This window comes from Oryctolagus cuniculus, chromosome 1, assembly GCF_051225735.1.
Source record: "Oryctolagus cuniculus isolate XC-2025 breed Fujian yellow rabbit chromosome 1, ASM5122573v1, whole genome shotgun sequence".
NCBI lineage: Eukaryota > Metazoa > Chordata > Mammalia > Lagomorpha > Leporidae > Oryctolagus > Oryctolagus cuniculus.
Window position 1 is genome coordinate 162,559,370 of NC_142867.1, and position 19,275 is coordinate 162,578,644.

A 19,275-nucleotide genomic window follows, 5' to 3' on the forward strand; every position below is an offset into this window, starting at 1 on the left:
GGAACTCCCACCCCTGCCTTCCTGTGCAGAGGGCTCCTGCAAGCTGAGGTCCTGTACTCAGAGGAAAGTGTCAAGGGACAGGACACTGAGGGAGGACACATGTGCCTGTGACACGTTCGGAGTTTCAAGGCGGCAGGGGGACACATGGGGGAGGCCGAATTTTATCTTTAACTTTTCAGGAGTTTTTGATTCAGCTTGCAAATTAAGCCCTAAGACATACCGAGAGCAGTAAACTACTTAACACTTGTTTTACAGGCACTGGAGCCTTCAGAGGAACCGAAGACCCACAGCTGCAATGAGCGATGATCACAGGTATCCGATTAAGAAAACGTGACAAGGCCAAGAAGCTTGGGAGAGGGCCGTTAACTGGGTTCGAGAAGTGGCTGAGGGAAGAAGGCTGGGTCTAACAAGGTTTATTTTCGCCTGTTTCCCTTGGCCTCATCTTCCTATCTGTGATAAGAATATTTTTCCTTCTGGTGTAGGTAGCACATCTCTCACATGAGAGTTTCATCTGAAATAGAAGGAAGGTCAGAGTGATCTTGTAGCAGCTGCTTTAAAAATGCCTTTAACTCAAAATAGCCAAAGAGGTACAAAGAGGTGCCAGAGAGGTACTTAAAAAAACACCCAGATTTGTTTACTTATTTGAAATGCAGAGTTCCAGAGACAGAAAGGAGAGAAGTCTTCCATCTGCTGGTTCCCTCCCCAAATGGCTGCAATGACCAGGGGCCTGGAACTCCATTCGGCTCTCCTACATGGGTTCGGGGGCCTAAGTGGTTGGGCCATCCTCCATTGCTTTCTCAGGCACCTTAGCAGGGAGCTGGATCAGAAGTGGAGCAGCCAGGATTGGAAGCAGCGCCTAAATGGGATGCCGGCACTGCAGGTGGCTTACTCGCTGCGCCACAGCCCTAGCTCCAAGAGGGGGAGGCACTTTGTAAAACTCCTTCAAGCAGATGCAACAAAATGAGGAGACAAAGGTGAGAATGGTGGCAGCAAGCTCAGTGTGTCAAGTCTCTCTCAGGAGGCAGCAGTAACAGGAAGGTAACCAAGCGGTATTTCTGTCATGGAGTTATCCTCTTAATTAAAAAAGTACCATGGAGTAAAGGGATTTCCAAAAACCTTTCATGGAAACTGGCTTAGTGTGAGTGATAATCCCTCAAGGCTCTTCACTCTGAGCCACCCACAGTGAGGCTTGGGTTCACGAGCAAGTTGGTGCTTACCTCGGACTTTAGATGCTGCTGTGTCTTTGCTGTCCCTATGCTCACAGAGCCTTTTTTTATTTTTAAATTTTTTTCTTTTAATTTATTTGGCAGGTAGAGTTACAGACAGTGAGAGAGAGAGAGAGACAGAGAGAAGGTCTTCCTTCTGTTGGTTCACTCCCGAAGTGGCTGCTACGGCTGGAGCTGCGCCGATCCGAAGCCAGGAGCTTCCTCCTGGTCTCCCATGTGGGTGCAGGGCCCAAGCACTTGGGCCATCCTCCACTGCCCTCCTGGGCCACAGCAGAGAGCTGGACTGGAAGAGGAGCAAGTGGGACTAGAACTGGCGCCCATATGGGATGCTGGCGCCGCAGGTGGAGTAACTAAGTGAGCCACGGCGCCGGCCCTCACGGAGCCTTTAAAAAAAAAATACTTATTTGAGGCCAGGTCTGGGGAAGGGAATGCAGAGAGTCAACCTACCTGCTGATTCATTCCCCAAAACTCTACCCCAATGGCAGGAACTATGCTGGGCCTCCCTGCCAAAGCTGGTAACACAAAGCAGGTGTCCCATGTGGGTGGCAGGAGCCCAATCATTTGAGCCATCAGTGCTGCCTCCCAGGGTCTGCATTAGCTGGAAGCTGGAGCTGGGAAGTGAACCAGGCTTTCTGGTGTGGGATGCAAGCCTGGTAGATGGTAGGCCAAATGCATGCCTCTCCCCATACTTGTGATTGATTACATTTGCCTGCTTTTGAGGACCTGTAATATGAATACTTGGTGGCTGAACGTAAAAAGGAGTAAGAAGAGATTAAAGCTGGAAATTCTGGGGGTCCGGGGCCTTTTTTGAAAGACTTATTCGAAAGGCAGAGTTACAGAGCAAGAGAGAGGGAGAGACAGAGAGAGATCTTCCATCCACTGGTTCACTCCGCAAATGGTCGCAACAGCCAGAGCTGGGCCAATTGGAGCCCAGGAGCTTCTTCCAGGTCTCCCATGTGGGTGCAAGGGCCGAAGCACTTGGGCCACCTCCACTGCTTTCCTGGGTGCGTAAGCAAGGAGCTGGATCAGAAGTGAAGTAGCCTGGACTCACAGGCACAGGGCTGTTTTAAAATGCAGGAGCCACAAGCCTCTCATGGCCACTCCTATCACCATGGGATTAAGTCTCTTTTTCACAGTCAGACATGCAGCTGGAGGGAGAGGGGTTTTAGAGAAAACCTAATGAATTCAAGAGCCATTTTTCTACAGGGGAAGAAACAGGCTCAGAGGAGGAGGAAAGGGTTTGCTTACTGTCACTGAGCTGGTAAAGGGGCAGGGAATTAAAGTCGGATTTCCTGCACCTGGGATCCTGGGCTGCGCTTGCCCAGCCTCCTAACAGTGAGGGGTACAGACTTCAGCAATTTGCAGAACGCCCGCTGGTTGTGACTGTGTTGGGGGCAGTGGTTGGGGAGCCGGCGTAGGTTTCTTGTCCCCGCGAGACCTGGCTGTAGGTTCATCGTCTCCAGTTTGAAAGAAGCCAACCGCCACAACAGCTCAGTCCTTACTCCTCTCTGGGATTTACTGTGATTGCTCCGAATCCAGTGTTCAGCTGACCCCCTCCTTCGGGCCTAACCCCTAGTGGCAGGCACTTCCTCGGAACACCTGCCCCCCGCGGACGCCTGCAAGCCCCAGCCCACCGAGGACTGGGTCCTGAAGCCCGGCCGGGGTAAATATATGGAGGCCACAGCCCCTCCCCCCCGCCCCCCTCCCTCCCGCCATAGTTCTGCTGTGGCACCTGCAGGAGGCAAGAGCCCTGTTCGCTCCAGAGGGCCCTCAGAACCCGGCCAGAAATCGATTTCTCAGCGAGGTACTGGGAGGGGCCAGTAAAAAGGCGTCGTGCCACTTCGCGCATCCAGATCCCCTCCCAGCCGGAGGTGCCAGAACCGATCTTCTAGGGGCTGGGGGTGGGAGGAAAGCACAGGTGGGCGGAGGTGCGTGCAGGTCCGCGTGGGCCGGTGGAGTTGGGCGGCGCGCAGGCGCACTGGGCCCCCTGGCCGGCTCCGGGCTCGCGGGTACAAAGAGCGCCGCGCAGTGCGGGGGCCGCCTTCGAGTCTCCGGGAGCTGCCCTGGGCTCCTCCGGTGCGCGCCGGCTCTCCGGTGCGCTTCCGTAGGGTTTTTGGGGCCCGCCCTCCTCCCCGAACTTCTCCGCCCTGGCGGTGGCCGCATTGCCTGGCGGCGCCTTGCGTTTCGGGGTTTAATTCTGGCGCTCGCCAGCCGGGCCGACTCCACCCCCTGCGCCCCGCCCCTGCCGAGCCCCGGAGCTGCAGCCGAGCTCCGGAGCAGCAGCCGAGCCTGGAGCGAGCGTCCGGCGCACCCGCAAGTTGGGAGCAGCGGTTGGAGGTGAGTGCCTCTCGGGACTGCGCTGCACCCCTTTCCCCGGCGGGGCCGGCCCGGGCAGGCATTACGGCTTGTGAGCTCCCCGGCCGGTCCCGGCAAACTTGGCGCACGGCGGCCGTGGCGGTGCCGGAGTTCAGCCCCTGCGGGCTCCTAGCGTCCGCGTTCCCCCGGCGGTTTCGGCGGCCCTCGGGAGGGGTTCGAGACGTTGCTTCTGCCCCGCTTCTGAGGACGCGAGCGCGGCGTATTCGGATCCCGGAGGCTGGCGGGAGGGTGCGGCGCCTGACGACCCCAAGCCGGGGCGCGCAGGTCCCTGGGTGCTTCTGGGCCCTTTTCAAGCCCGGCGTGGGTTGGGGCACCCTCTCTGAGGCGTCTCCGCTAAGTTGGATGCTTTGCTCTGCGGGAAGAGTGGCGGTCCCGATCCCTTTATGCTGCGTCCCAGAGCGGCAGGTGGCCTCGGGTCGCACTCAGCCAACCCCGGGATGGCTCCGACCCAAGTTGCAGGGGTCTGGAGGTGGGGGAGGGGTGCGGGAGCAACTGTGCCCGGTGCCTTTTGGGGACCGCGCAGCCCACTGGGCCGGCGTACGTTTCCGGAGGCTCCTTGGGGTCAGGGCAGGGCTGCACGCGTCTTGAGGTGGACGTGGTCTCTGAATGCCGCCGCGTCCCTGGCCCCCTCGCAAACACGCAGGGAGCCCCGTGTTCCCCGCAGCCGCCCCCCTTGACTCTCCATCCGCCTCCAGCCAAGTTCCCTGGGAACTTTGAGAGGCGCCTCTTGATGGCTGCGGCAGGTCGGCAGGAGCTGCGCCGCCGCGCGCACTGGTGACCTAGGGAGGCCTTGGCCGTGCTAGCGCTGCAGCGATCTATGGCGTCCCCCAGCGCTCGTCTGACTAACGAATTGTCTCTGAGACAGCAGGAAGGTGAGTCCGCCACGTTTGTAATCTTAAGCCCTTTAGCCCGTCTTCATGCCCTCACCACCTGAGCTGGGTGGAAATGGGGATCTGTTTGTTGACTTTTAAGTCCTGAGTTTATTCCATCTCCTCGTTTCGCCTTCCATCCAACTTTGCTAGGATGTGGAGTATTCCTACCTCTTACATATTGGTAAAATTGAAGAGGTTGGCTTTGTCGCTGTGGGTTAAAGTGTCTTATAACGGATGCTTACCTCCCAGATTGGGGTGTGTGGGCTTGATTCCCAGCTCTGGTTCCTGATGCAGCTTTCTGCCAGTGCGGACCCTGGGAGACAGTAGTGATGGCACAAGGACTTGGGTCCCTGCCAGCCACGTGGCAGATCTGGATTGAGTTCCTGGCACCGTCTTCAACCAGTCCCAGATACTGCAGGCATTGGGGGGTGAACCAGCAGATGGAGGAGCTCTCTTGCACTCTCAAATAAGTCCATCAAAGTTTAAAAAAAAATAAGGTGTAATACATATACATAAATTTACTCTTTGATTCAGTGACTTTTACTATAGTCACACAATGATGCCATCATCACCACCATCTAATTCCTGAATGCTTTCATCACCTCCCCCCAAAACCATCCCGATCAGTGGTCCTTCCCCATTCCACCTCCTCCAGCCCTACTTCCACATTTGAATTTGGCCCCTTGGGACGTTTTTCCATGGTGTAGGTTGAATGAGACAGTAGAGATGATTAACTTGAGTCCTTTTTCTGTAGACAGATTTGGGAAAGAAAAATTCAGCCTGGACTGTTGTTTGGGGGAGGTGAGGAGGATGAAGAGGATGAAGGCAGAGCTGCTGGCAGGGGAATAATCATTGCCTTCAAAGACACAGATGGGGAATGCGTTTCATTCCCTTAGGGCACAGGTGTGCTTTTGGGCTCCTCAGCGCTCCTTGCCTGGTCCTCAGATCACCAGATTGGGGTTCTGCCTCAGCGACAGTGAGTTCTGGAGTGTGAGGATGTGCTGGGAATGAGGCTGTGCTGTTAGAGGAGTTGTGGGCTTTTAGAAAGTATTTGTAAAAATCGTTCAGACTAGGCCGGCGCTGCGGCTCACTAGGCTAATCCTCCGTCTAGCGGCGCCGGCACACCGGGTTCTAGTCCCGGTTGGGGCACTGGATTCTGTCCCGGTTGCCCCTCTTCCAGGCCAGCCCTCTGCTGTGGCCAGGGAGTGCAGTGGAGGATGGCCCAGGTGCTTGGGCCCTGTACCCCATGGGAGACCAGGAAAAGCACCTGGCTCCTGGCTCCTGCCATCGGATCAGCGCGGTGCGCCGGCCGCAGCGCGCCGGCCGCGGTGGCCATTGGAGGGTGAACCAACGGCAAAGGAAGACCTTTCTCTCTGTCTCTCTCTCTCACTGTCCACTCTGCCTGTCAAAAAAAAAAAAAATCGTTCAGACTGGCCCCGAGGAACGAACCCCTTGACAGCTGGCCACAGAAGCTGGTATGTTCAGGAGTAGGTTCCTTTCGTGGGCATCACCGTTTGTGCACATGTAGCTCTGTGAGTTGGTGTGGGGAGATATTATTAGCCCCGGGAGGAGGGAGCGGATGGGACAGGGTCTTATTGGAGGAAATGCCAGGGGTTAGGGAAGGTGCGGGGGGATGGCTGAAAGGGGCAGTGCCCATGGGTGCTGTTGCTAAGTAACTAAAGTAACTACAGTGCTAGCAGATTCGGAAGCAGTGTGTGGGTCTCAGGTGCACTTGATGTAGCCTTTGCATTACTTATAGAATTGTGTACGTTATAAAAATCCTAGTGAGCAGAATTGAAGTTATCCAAATGATGAATTAATTGCCACACTTCTCATTCATTCTGTAGTCAAAAACTCATGTTGGTTTCATAGTTCCAGGAAATGTTAGATCTGTTCTATGGGAAGCTTGGTTTATGCTATCAATTTTTTTAAAAAAATATTGATTTACTTGAAAGTCAGAGTTACACAGAGAATGTGAGGCAGAGAGGGCTTCCGTCCACTAGTTCACTCCCCAATTGGTGTCAACAGCCAGAGCTGCACCGATCCGAAACTAGGATCCAGGAGCTTCTTCTGGGTCTTTCCACGTGAGTGCAGGGGCCCAAGGACTTGGGCCATCTTCTACTGCTTTTCCAGGCCATAGCAGAGAGCTGGATTGGAAGTGGAGCAGCCGGGACTCGAACAGTCACCCATATGGGATGCTGGCACTGCAGGAGGTGGCTTTACCTGCTCCACCACAGCACTGGCACCAGTGATAACAATTTTTAAAAGTTTTTTTTAAACTTGATCATATTTGCACATCTTCAGTTTATACCTTCCCACATTGTTAAAGTAAATATGAACACATACCCAGTGTCCAGATCAAGGAACGGAACGTGGCCAGTGTGTAGCATCTACCCTCACTGCCATGTGTCACTTCATACTATTTTCCAGTCATCACTCCTCCATAGGATAACTGTAAGCCAAGCATAGGTTAGTTATGCATTTTTATGGACTTTATATATGCATGAAATGGTACACTGTGTATTTTGCATATAATTTTCTTCTCTCAACTAGGTTTTTTTTTTTTCCTTTTTAAAGATTTACTTATTTGAAAGTCAGAGTTAGAGAAGGAGAGGCAGAGAGAGAGAGGTCTTCCATCTGCTGGTTCACTCCCCAATTGGCTGCAATGACCTGAGCTGTGCTGATCCAAAGCCAGGAGCTTTTTCTGGGTCTCCGATGCAGGTTATGGGGAACTGAGGACTTGGGCCATCTTCCACTGCTTTCCCAGGCCATAGCAGAGAGCTGCATGGGAAGTGGAGCAGCCAGGACTAGAACCGGCACCCAATTGGGATGCTGGCACTGCAGGTGGTGGCTTTACTCACTACGCCACAGCGCCAGCCCCTCAAGTAGGTTTATAAGACTTAGTTTTGTGGTTGATTATGGCTATAGTTCCATCATTTTCTTTGTATAATATTTTATTTGATACCATGCCACAATTTATCCAGTCTAGAGTTGAAGGGGATCTGAGTAGTTTTCAGGTTTATCTATGACAGATCACATAATTTTGGACACTCTGGTACATGTCTTGATATATGTGAGCACATTTACATGGAGTATATAGTCAAGAGAATTTTAAACCAGTATTCAGTTTAGGAGATACTATCAAATAGAGGAGTTGGTTGGTTAGTGTGTACTTCTAGCTGTAGTATATTAGAATTCTTCCCTATCCTTTTTAAATTATAGAGACACTGGGGTTGACGTTGTCGCATAGCAGGTTAAACCACAGTCTGCAATGCCAACATCCCTTGTGGACACCAGTTTGAGTCCCAGCTGCTCCACTTCTGATCCAATTCCCTGCTAATGGCCTGGGAAAAGCAGCAGATGATGGCCCAACTCCTTGAGCTCCTGCCCCCATGGGGGAGAACTGGAAGAAGCTCTTGGCTCCTGCCTTCATCCTGGTCCAACCCTGGCCGATGTACCCATCTAGGGAGTGAACCAGCAGATGGAAGACCTCTCTCTCTGTTTCTATAACTATGACTTTCAGATAAATATAAAATTTAAAAAAAGTCTGTGGAAACAGATATAGTGAGAATTGGATAAATAGACAATGAAACCCACCTTTATCTCCCTGTTAACAGAATATAACTTGCAGTGCCTTTGTGTGTTCATATTTTTATGGAATGCCAATTATAATATTGAATTTTGTTATGTTTCTTAACATGGTATCTTAATATTGCTTTAGTTTCTGTGACTTTTTAAAAAGATTTATTTGAAAGGCAGAGCAACAGAGCGTGAGGGAGAGACAGAAAAAGAAAAGGAAATCTTTCACTCGCTGATCACATCTGCAAGGGATGGGGCCGTGTTGAAGCCCAGAACTCCATGCAGGTCTGCCATGTGGGATGATAAGAGTCCAAGAATTTGGGCAATTTTCCTCTTCCTTGCCAGGAACATAAGTGGGAAGCTTGATTGGAAATAGAGCAGCTAGGACTCAAACTAGACACTTGAGTAAGGGATGCCACTTTTGGGAGCTGTGGCTGACCCACTATGCCACACTGTCAGCCCCTTCTTGACTTTTTAATCCTTGCACTCATTTGCATGGTTGTGTTTTTAAGATTTTATTTACTTAAGGTAAAGTTACAGGGAGAAACAGAAAGGTCTTCCATTTGTTGATTCACTCCCCAAATGGCTGCAACAGCTGGAGCTGGGCCAATCCGAAGCCAGAAGCCAGGAGCTGCTTCCAGGTCTCATACCCGGGTACAGGGGCCCAAGCACTTATGCCATCTTCTGCTGCTTTCCTAGGCCACAGCAGAGAGCTGAGTCGTGAGAGGAGCAGCCAGGACTAGAACTGGTACCCATATGTGATGCTGGCACCACAGGAGGAGGATTAACCTACTGTACCACGGCGCCAGCCCTGTGCTTTCTTTTAATCATGATCATCACATTGTTGGAATGGTGTATTAATTTTTGGAATTTTACTGGAATATGTTTGCAAAAATAATCTTTGTGTAGTTTTCCCCTCTTTTTTAGGGGGTATTTAATAAGTTAGAGTTTTCCATTTTTATGGCCCTGGACCCTTCCTGTAAAGCTGGTGCCTACAGAGCTGAATTGTCCTTGGACCTATTATGCACTTGATTGAAGAAATCTTTAAGTTGCTAACATATTACCTGTTGGGTTTCATTTGCAATTTTGAAAGTAATAATAAGGTTGACCTTGATATCTTCTTTATAAATAGCATAAATTGAGCCTCTGTTGCAATTTCATTTACATTCACATACTGTATTTCTTCATGTGATACATTTTTCACATGTAATGAGCTAGGAGCTTTAGAGGATATAAGAGGGATCCTAGGGGCTGGTGCTGCGGCATAGTAGGCTAAGCCTCTGCCTGCCATGCCAGCATCCCATATGAGTGCTGGCTCGTGTCCTGGCTACTCCAGTTCTGATCCAGCTCCCTGCTGGTGGGAGAGCAGTTGAGGATGGTCCAAGTGCTTGGGCCCCTTTATGGACGTGGGAGACCCAGAGGAAGCTCCTGGCTGCTGACCTTGGTTCAGCCTGGCTCTGGCTTTTGCAGTCATTTCAGGAGTGAACCAATGGATGAAGACCTCTGTGTCTATAACTCGGCCTCTCAAACAAGTAACTAAATAAATCTTTAAGAGGGGATCATAGTATTAGTCTTTTTGGTTGTGGAAATGATGTATAAAAATCTAAAGTATCAGTTTATATACCTGGCAAAGGAGTGCTTAGTTTACTGAATAGATGTGAGGTGTGTTTTAAGATTGATTTACTTAAAAGGCAGAGGGATAGAGGGAAGGAGGGACAGGAGAGAGAGATTCTTCATCTTCTGGTTGGCTCCTTAAATGGCCATCGTGGATGGGGCTGGGCCAGGCTGAAGCCAGAAGCCCAGGAGCTCCATCCATGTCTCCCGTGTGGGTGGCAGGGAACCAAGGGCTTGGACCATCATCTGCTGCTTTCCCAGGTGCGTTAATAGGGAGCTGGATCAGAAACAGAGTAGTCGGGACTGGAACTGGCCCTGGGATATAGGTTGTGGGTGTTGTAAGCAGCACCTTAACCCACTGTGCCACGGTGCCAGCCTGTTTGTTTGGATTCTGTGGCAGAAGAGGTTTCTCTTGGCTGTGTGGTTAGGAGTGGCTTGCTCAAAAAGCATTCTCGTGTCAGGATGCACACCTCCTGCATCCGAGTCCCCAGGTGCAGTTCCCAGCGCAGGCTCCCGACTCCCATCCCCTGGCAGTGCAGGCTCTGGGAGGCAGACGGTGATGGCTGTAGTAATTGAATCCCTGCCACCCATATGGGAGACCTGGATTGAGATCCTGGCTTTGGTCCCTATACATCCCTGGTCATTGTGGGCATTTGGGGAGTGAACCAGTGGATGGAATCTCTGTCAAATAAATGAAGTCAGTTTTGTTTTCTATTTTTAAGTAAGCCTTGGGCTGGGCTTTATGGGGTCTTTAGTAATTGGCTAGGAGGCTACTACCTCAGCAGATAGAGAGGCTGCTGTACCATCTCAAGGGAAGACGGGAGCAGTGAGCAGGGCGAGTCCCGGTTGGCTATTCTGGAAAATAGGGGTGATGTGGGCTATGTTTCTGTTCTTGTCCTGGAAAATAAGTTAATGAAAATGCAGACCAACAGTTAGAGCTTTCTGGGGAGAAGGGTGTTTGATGCGTGCCAGTCAGCATCATGGGGTTTGATTGGGGACACTTGCCAAAGGTTAACATGCCATGGACTGCTTTTCTGGCCACATACAGCTCTTATTACTTCCCAGATATTACTACTTACTATTATTTCTTATTACTGCCTCAGATAGAATGCAGTGAGAATTTCTCTAAGGTGAGGGTTGCTACACCAGCTTTCATTTAGAATAAGCCAGTGTCGTTCAACTTTAGTTGTAAACAATAATTAAATTTCTGTTCCCAGATACAGTGCTCTCGTGGGGGAAATTCAGAGGCTTTCAGAGTTCATAGCGTGTGGGGAGGCCAAAGGATGGGACTACTGTGTACCTGGCTCATTCCGGGAAGGTAGGGGATGTCGAAACGAATGCTGAGTAGAGAGATCTGGGCGACCTGTGACCTTGGCCTTGCAGAATGTGCAGACGGGCATTAGAGTGGAGGACCTCGCTTTCAGCTCCGAGCTTTTGCAAAAGTCGGGCAGTAGGCAGTGCTGGTTGTGTGCTTGGAGACCCAGGTGAATGGCAGTTTGAGATTGTGTCCTTGTGCAGTCACTTGGGACTGTCAGACCAGCCTGTGATCCTTTTGGACACTGGAGCTCTGGACCCAGAGGGGCTGGTGAGAATCCTGCTTGGTGGCATGCTGTGTGACCTTTGGCACAGCTACTGAACCTTTCTGTGCCTCATTTTCCCATCTATGAAACAAGCATAATTAAAGCACCTCCCTTTTAGGGTTATTGTCAGCATTAAAAGAGTTACTACAAACTGTAATTGAGACGGCCATAAAAACTTCTCAGCCTAAACAAACTTAGAGTGGCTGGCCACAGCGAGTTCTAAACATGTTGCCTTTTGTGTCCTTACCTTTTAAATTTCTGAATTTAAACATTTCCAATATTCATATGTAGCCTGTTGGCATAATGCAAACAAAGACAGGGTTTTATTTTTTTTTTTAAAGAGTTATGTATTTATTTGAAAGTCAAAGTTACACAGAGAAGGAGAGGCAGAGAGAGGTCTTTTATCCGCTGGTTCACTCGCCATTGGCTGCAGCTGTTGGAGCTGTGCAGATCCAAAGCCAGGGGCTAGGAGCTTCCTCTGGGTCTCCCACCTGGGTACAGGGGCCCAAGGACTTGGGCCATCTTCTGTTGCTTTCCCAGGCCATAGCAGAGAGCTGGATGGGAAGTGGAGCAGCCGGGACTCGAACTGGCTCTCATATGGGATGCCGGCACTGCAGGAGGTGGCTTTACCTGCTATGCCACAGCGCCAGCCCCAAAATAAATGAAAGCTTAGATCCGTCACTCCTCTGATTCCAGTTACGCCACAGTTCCTTCTTGGGGTGATGACTGCTGTTTATTTTTAGTTCCCGGTGTTTTTTAGTGTCATACATTACTCCAACATTTAGTGGCTTAAAATTTTCCTGCTGTTAACAAATTCTGTGGCTCTGGGAATTCAGGCATAGCGTGGCTGGCTGGTTCTGTTCCTTGTGGTGTGGAGTGACGTTCCATGGAGGCAGCCAGCAGCGGAATGGGTGCATGTGGAGGGTTCAAGAAGGCTTTGCCCCCTCGTGTCTATGTGGCCATAGCTGGAAGCCTGGGCTCGGCACTCAACGTCGGCCACATTGGTGACTTCCTTTGGCCTCAGGGCAGCTTGAGCATGGTGGCTTCAGCTAGTTGGACTGCTGATGGGCGGGAGGCTTCCTCCATGTGTTCGTGAGGACTCTGCAGAGATGCAGCCAGCAAGATGTGTGTGTATGCAAATTGATGCAAGGAATTGGCTCGCAGAGTTCTGGGAGCCAGCTCGTCTGAAATGTGCAGTGTGGGCCCGCAGGTGGGGGCCACAGGCAGGCGATGGTATGGGTGCAGACTGAGACTGTCCTTTGGAGAGTTCCCTGCTGCTGAGGGAGGCCTGTCCTGATTGGAGGAGACCACCCGTGTGACATGTTGATGGTATCTGAAAATGACCTGTAAGCCAACACGTAAATTAACCGTCACCCTCCATGATGAGGACAATCAAAGGAACCCGCTGGGTGCACCATGGCCTTGTGTAATGTAGCCTCAGAAATGACCTGACTTGCTCTTTAACCACACTGTTGAGTTGGAGCAGTTGCCATGCCTGCTCAGAAGAAAGGGAAGGTTGTAGAACTGCTACCTGGAGGAGCGATGCCAGAGGGTTGCAAGAGTAGTACTTCCTGAATTACTTATTGGAAAGCCAGAATCACTGAGAGAAAGAGGTCTTCCACTCACTGGTTCACTCCTCAAATGGCCACAGTAGCCAGGGCTGGACCAGGCTGAGGCCAGGAGCCTGGAACTCGATCCCGGTATCCCACTTGGGCCATCTTCGGCTGCTTTCCCAGGTGCGTTAGCAGGGAGCTGGATTGGAAGGGGAGCTGCCGGGACTTGAAACAGCGCCCATATGGGATGGTGGCAGCAACTTAATCTGCCGAGCCACAATGCTGACCCCTAGACTTCTTTTAATAGAGCACAATCTGTACTTTATTTCACAAATTTGACAATAGCTTCCTGCTAAGGAAGAAATGGAATTTGTTACCTCACACCATTGTGACAAGTACTCATCAAGAACAGTTTTGTGTTTTATGAATAGAAGACTAATACACAGGCATGGGGCCGGCGCTGTGGCACAGCGGGTGGAGCCGCTGCCTGCAGTTCCGACATCCCATATGGGCGTCGGTTCAAGGCCCTGCTGCTCCACTTCTGAACGCTCTCTGCTGTGGCCTGGCAAGGTAGTGGAAGATGGTCCAAGTCCTTGGGCACCTGCACCGCAGGGGGACCTGGAAGAGGCTCCTGGCTTCAGATTGGCACAACTCTGGCCGTTGCAGCCACCTGGTGAGTGAACCAGTGGATGGAAGACCTCTCTCTCTCTCTCTCTCTCTCTCTCTCTGCCTCTCCTTCTCTCTATGTGTAACTCTGACTTTCAAATAAATCTTTAGTGAGTTTATATGTTGGATATTGGTCTTGGAATAGGATAGTTGGACCCTCAAGTTCCCTCAGGCTCGGTACTGCTGAAGGGTTTAATCGGCTTGTACTCTGAGCAGCGCTATGTCGAGTTCGTTGGTCCACATTCTCACCAGTGCTTGTTACTGTCTGTCTTTGTCCAATCTGGTGGATGTGTATGTAATTCCTCGGATGTCTAACGAAAACGCTTTAAGAAGGGCTGTCCTCTATGTGTTGTAGTACAGTGACGTAGAAAAGCTAAGCCAGTTAAATAACTCACCTGGAGACTTTGTTAGTTCTTCATGTGGTCTAGCATTTCTCTTTCTCCGTACTCTAAAGCTTCTTGTTTGTTTTTTTTCCCTTTTGTTGGGGGATGTATTTTGAGGTATTTACTTGTAATAAAATTTAAAGCATGGGATTTTTTGAGCAAATGCTACTGAGAATTAAGGTGTGGAGTGTAATTGAAGGCTGAAATCCTTCTCCCACTGTTCCAACTTTTAGGACTTGTAAAATCAAATGATGGATTTTTGTCTTTGTTACATTGGATAGGGGAATTTGTCAGTCATGCTCTGTGGTTGGCCAGGAATTAAATTTCTACATGAAAATGTAAAAAAATTGGCGATCCTGATGTGTACTCTTTAAAGGGAAATGGACTTCTCAGCCCAGGAGTAAGTAGGAAGTTGTGAAGTGTCAGTTGCAGAGCTGTGAGTTTGCCTTGTTTCTTGGAAAATGAAGGGAGGAGTCCTAGGAGGCTTCATAAACAGTGGAATAAGCGGTGTGTTTATTTCTGGTTGGGCTTTTGCAGTTTATTCCTTCAGTTTCTGTTCAGTGCACCTGTTTTGTCTGGCCGTTTTTAAGGATTCTAAGCATCTTTAATATGCAGCGTGTACCTGTCACCTCGCTGTGTCTTTGCATATGTGCTCTCTTCCCTTTGGTATTACTAAGGGCATTGTTAATCAAGGTGTAGACACCTTGTGTAGATTTTATTTTTCTAAGATTTATTTATTTATTTGAAAGGCACAGTTAAAGAGAGGCAGAGGCAGAGAGATAGAGAAGTCTTCCATGCACTGGTTCACTCCCCAAATGGCTGCAACTGTCCAAAGCCAGGAGCTTCTTCCAGGTTTCCCATGTGAGTGCAGGGGCCCAAGCACTTGGGCCATCCTCTGCTGCTTTCCTAGACCATAGCAGAGAGCTGGATTGGAAGTGGAGCAGCCAGGACTGGAACTGACGTAGCTTTGCCACAGTGCCAGCCCCACACCGTGTAGTTTTGAGTACCTGTCTGGTGCCTGTGGATGCTGTGTGGGCCTATTGGTTAGAAGGTGGAATCCAGGGTCACATAATGCTAATAGGCTTGGCAGAATCCAGGCTTCTGTCCTTGCAGGCAAAGTGAGATTTCTCTGCCTTCAGAGACACTGCACTTGAGAGCCCCTTTTAGAAGTTCAGTTCAGGGCTGGCGCCGCGGCTCACTAGGCTAATCCTCCGCCTTACAGCGCCGGCACACCGGGTTCTAGTCCCGGTCGGGGCGCCGGATTCTGTCCCGGTTGCCCCTCTTCCAGTCCAGCTCTCTGCTGTGCCTGGGAGTGCAGTGGAGGATGGCCCAAGTCCTTGGGCCCTGCACCCCATGGGAGACCAGGATAAGTACCTGGCTCCTGCCATCAGATCAGCATGGTGCGCCGGCCGCGGCAGCCATTGGAGGGTGAACCAACAGCAAAAGGAAGACCTTTCTCTCTGTCTCTCTCACTGTCCACTCTGCCTGTCCAAAAAAAAAAAAAGTCCAGTTCAGGATTGGGAAGAGGAGGGCTTGCTGAATCCCCATCAAGGCAAGGAGGTGGGGACAGGGATGATTTGAAGCTTACTTAGTTCAATACCAAGTTTCTCAGCCTTGGCACATAGTTCAGTGACACTTGAGAGAAGCAGTGCAGGTACCTGCCTGCCAATGAAAGTTATTGTATGCATTGTTTTTACTTCTTACATAAAAGGAGCTCAAGGCTAGTTCCCTCATCAAGTCAGGTGAACTTGGTTGTGTATTGATGGTGGGGATGGCAGAGGACAGGGGTGTCCCCAAGGTGAGATCTGTGAGTGTTCCCAAGGCTTGGGATGTTCCCTGTTGGGTGGGAGTTGCAGGGTCGGGACTCTGGCTTGATGAGCAGCAGAGAGCTTTCTGTGACAAGGTCAGGTGGGAGGAGAGCAAATGGCTTGTACTTCCTAGGCATCCACAAGTGTGTTGAATGAATGTGTGTTATTTTATTGGTAGGGTCTGGAGGCTGTCAGTTGCTGTTGAAGTGGTTTAGGTGCCTTCTGTGTGGCACCTGTGCTTTAGGGGATAAGGAATTTTGTGTTTCTATTTATTTTTAGCCCTAGTGAGGTTTGACACCACTGCCAAGTGCGCACCTGAGTCTGGTTTGTGTTCTGGGTCACTTTCCCCCTGTTTTTCCTCTGAATGGAGAGCCAGGAGAGACCTAGAAGTTAGCTCCCAAGATTCGGTAGACCTGTTGTGTCAGGACAGCCTTGATCACCCTAGGCCAGTAGAGAAATAGTTTCTTTTTGTTTCCCTTTAGGTTGACGGGTAGCCAACCTCAGGAAGCAAAGGCTACTGTTGGGAGGCTCATGGGAAAGTAGGCGAGCTGAATCCAAAAGGCCTTTGTCCACCGTGCTCACTGTGCTCCTCACGCCTTCTGGAGAACACAGGTGTCGCCCAGAGACGGAAGTGAGAGTGCGGGCTCTGTTTTGCCTGTTTTGCAGAAGGGTGCCTGTGCCAGTTCACCTCTTGAGCTGGAGAATGAGGGCTAAGACCCTGGGGACTCTGAGAAGCCCAAAATAATTTGATAGAGTCTCTCAGTACGGTAGAAAAGCTGTCACTTTTCCCAGCTCTGACAACTTTGGTAGCCAGAGGAGGATACGCTACTTAAGGGCATTGGAGTTTATGTAGTTTCTAATCATTTTCTTGGGAGATTTATTCAAGGGAAAGTGTCACACACCCCTGGCCTCACAACCCATGTGACCAGGTAACGGAGCTCACCTGTGGACCAGGCTGTCTGTCTTCAGTGTTGACTCACGGCTGCGAGTCTCCTGTTGGCACCTGTGTTTAAGCTTGGGGGTAGGGGCACCGAACTGGCAGCTGCTGCACCCTGAGCATCTGCTTCTGTGACCCGGGGCAGCTGTTCCTTTCTCATTTCTAATTATTACTTTTTTAAAAGATTTTATTTTATTTATTGGAGAGGCATAGTTACGGACAGAGATAGAGACAGAGAGAAAGGTCATCCAACTAGTTCACTCTCCAAATGGCTAAGACTGCAGGGCTAGGAGCCAGGAATCTCCTCTGGGTCTCCCACATGGGTGCAGGGGCCCAAGCACCTGGACCATCTTCTACTGCTTGCCCAGGCCAGAGCAGAGAGCAGGATCGGAGGTAGTGTAGCCGGCACTTGAACTGGTGCCTATATAGGATGCTTTTACCATTTTTGTTTGAGCAAAGTAATCTCTTTCTGCCTGCAGAATGGGGAGAATGAGAGCGATAGCACAGAGAAACCGAGGATCAATGAGGTGATGGATGGGGGATACTTCAGTGAGCTTTATTGAAACTGGAATCACTCCAGAAGTACAGAATGACTTCCATTGGTTGTTTAGAAGGAAAGGGTTCTGGGGGCTGATGCTGTGGGGTAGTAGGTTAGGCCGCTGTCTGCTGCACTAGCATCCTATATGGGCACTGGTTCAAGTCTTGGCTGCTCCAGTTCCAATTCACCTCCCTGCTAATGGCCTGGGAAAGCAGTGGAAGGTGGCCGAAGTGCTTGGGTCCCTGCACTGACATGAGAAACCTAGAGGAAACTCTTGGATCCTGGCTTCCCCTGGCCATCTTCTGGCCATTGTGGCTGTGTGGGGAGTGAACCAGCGGATGGAAGACCTCTCTATTTCTCACTCTGTCTGTAACTCTGCCTCTCAAATAAAGAAATAATTTATTTTGAAAAAGGAGGGAGGGATTCTTGGTAATTGCTTGGCATGAGTCCAGGTTGGGGCACTTGTTGGAGGGACTGCGGTGGAGAAAGGTGAGATCATTCTTGGGATCCCAAAGTGGTGCCGTGAACATTCCCGGTGGGAAGTATCCAGAAGCACTGCTGATTTTTGCAGAGCTGTGGGGGAGCCTGCTCTGGAACTTATAATGGCTGATGGTGCAGACTGCTGGCCATTGGTAACAGTGTTTGCAAGGCACAGAGTGTGAATTCCCATGATAAACTATGGGCATGCTATTGGTTGTTCAGGTGGTCATTCCTTGCATCTGAAACTTGGAAGTAAGTGTAGTAACAGTGTATTAACTTATTCGGGGCTTACAGGAGTCTGCAAAGACATGGTTTCATTCATTTGATGTGGCTTACATGATTGGGCTGGGTAGACTCAGAGGGTTGGACCTGTGTCTCATAGCCATGTGTGCACACAGTAGCTCTTGTTCTCATATTCAGTGAAAGAACTTTGATTCAACAGTACAAGTTAAGAGTTAAAATGGCAAGACACAAAGAAGATATTTGTTGTATATGTCCAACAAGCAGCTTGTCCAGAAAATGTAGGGAACAACTAAATCAGTGAGTAAAGCAGAAAACCCCATTTTTTAAAAGTTCATTTATATGAAAGGTAGGGTTACACACAGACAGAGGAAGACAGATCTTTGAACCATTGGTTTGCTCTCCAAGTGTCTGCAGCAGCCAGGCCAGGCAGAAGCTAGGAGCTTCTTCTGGGTCTCACACGTGGGTGCAGGACCCAAGCACTTCTGCCGTCTTCCCTGCTTTTCCAGACACATCAGCAGGGAGCTGGATTGAAGTGGAGCAGCCGGGACTTGAACTGGCGCACACATGGGATGCTGGCGCTGCAGGCAGTGCTTTACCTGCTGCGCCACAGCACTGGCCCCAGAAATCCGTATTTTAAAACTGAGTGAAGGCCGGTGCCGCGGCTCAACAGGCTAATCCTCCGCCTAGCGGCGCCGGCACACTGGGTTCTAGTCCCGGTCGGGGCGCCGGATTCTGTCCCGGTTGCCCCTCTTCCAGGCCAGCTCTCTGCTGTGGCCCGGGAGTGTGGTGGAGGATGGCCCAAGTGCTTGGGCCCTGCACCCCATGGGAGACCAGGAGAAGCACCTGGCTCCTGCCATCGGATCAGCGCGGTGCACCGGCCGCGGCAGCCATTGGAGGGTGAACCAACGGCAGTGGAAAACCTTTCTCTCTGTCTCTCTCTCTCTGTCTCTCTCTCACTGTCCACTCTGTCAAAAAAAAAAAAAAAAAAAAAAAAAGTGAAAATGCGTTCAGCAGTCTTCAGGCAAAATACAAATCAAAACTGTAAAGTATTTATATATAACCACTTGAATGGCTAAAAATAAGACACAACAAAAGCTGATAACCAAATATCAGAGAGATGGAAAAGGTCAAATAGGTCAATTTCTCTCTCTCTCTCTCTCTTTTTTTTTTTTTTTTTTGAGATTTACTTGAAAGTCAGAATTACACACAGAGAGGAAAGACAGGGAGGGAGGGAGGTGTTCCATCTGCTGGTTCACTCCCCAATTGGCCGCAACCGCTGGAGCTGCTTCCATCCTGGCTTCGGAGCTTCTTCTGGGTCTTCCCATGCGGGTGCAGGGGCCCAAGGACTTGGGCCATCTTCCATTGCTTTCCCAGGCCGTAGCAGAGAGCTGGATCGGAAGTGGAGCAGCTGGGTCTCAAA

At 50.4% G+C, this 19,275-nt stretch overlaps 1 protein-coding gene across 8 annotated transcripts in view; it reads left to right on the forward strand.

Moving 5' to 3' along the window:
* The first annotated feature begins 1,769 nt into the window (after positions 1–1,769).
* KANK1 (KN motif and ankyrin repeat domains 1) overlaps positions 1,770–19,275 on the forward strand; it is a 217,675-nt gene continuing 200,169 nt past the window's right edge. For 3 of the 8 annotated variants that reach the window (XM_089337121.1, XM_089337140.1, XM_070051193.2), the window contains exon 1: positions 3,200–3,563. The gene's annotated coding sequence lies outside the window, so the exon portion shown is untranslated. Of the gene's footprint in view, positions 1,887–2,934; positions 3,031–3,199; positions 3,564–3,922; positions 4,475–19,275 lie in introns of those variants that run through there. The other 5 variants (XM_070051231.2, XM_070051244.2, XM_089337133.1 and 2 more) reach the window with 4 other exon arrangements.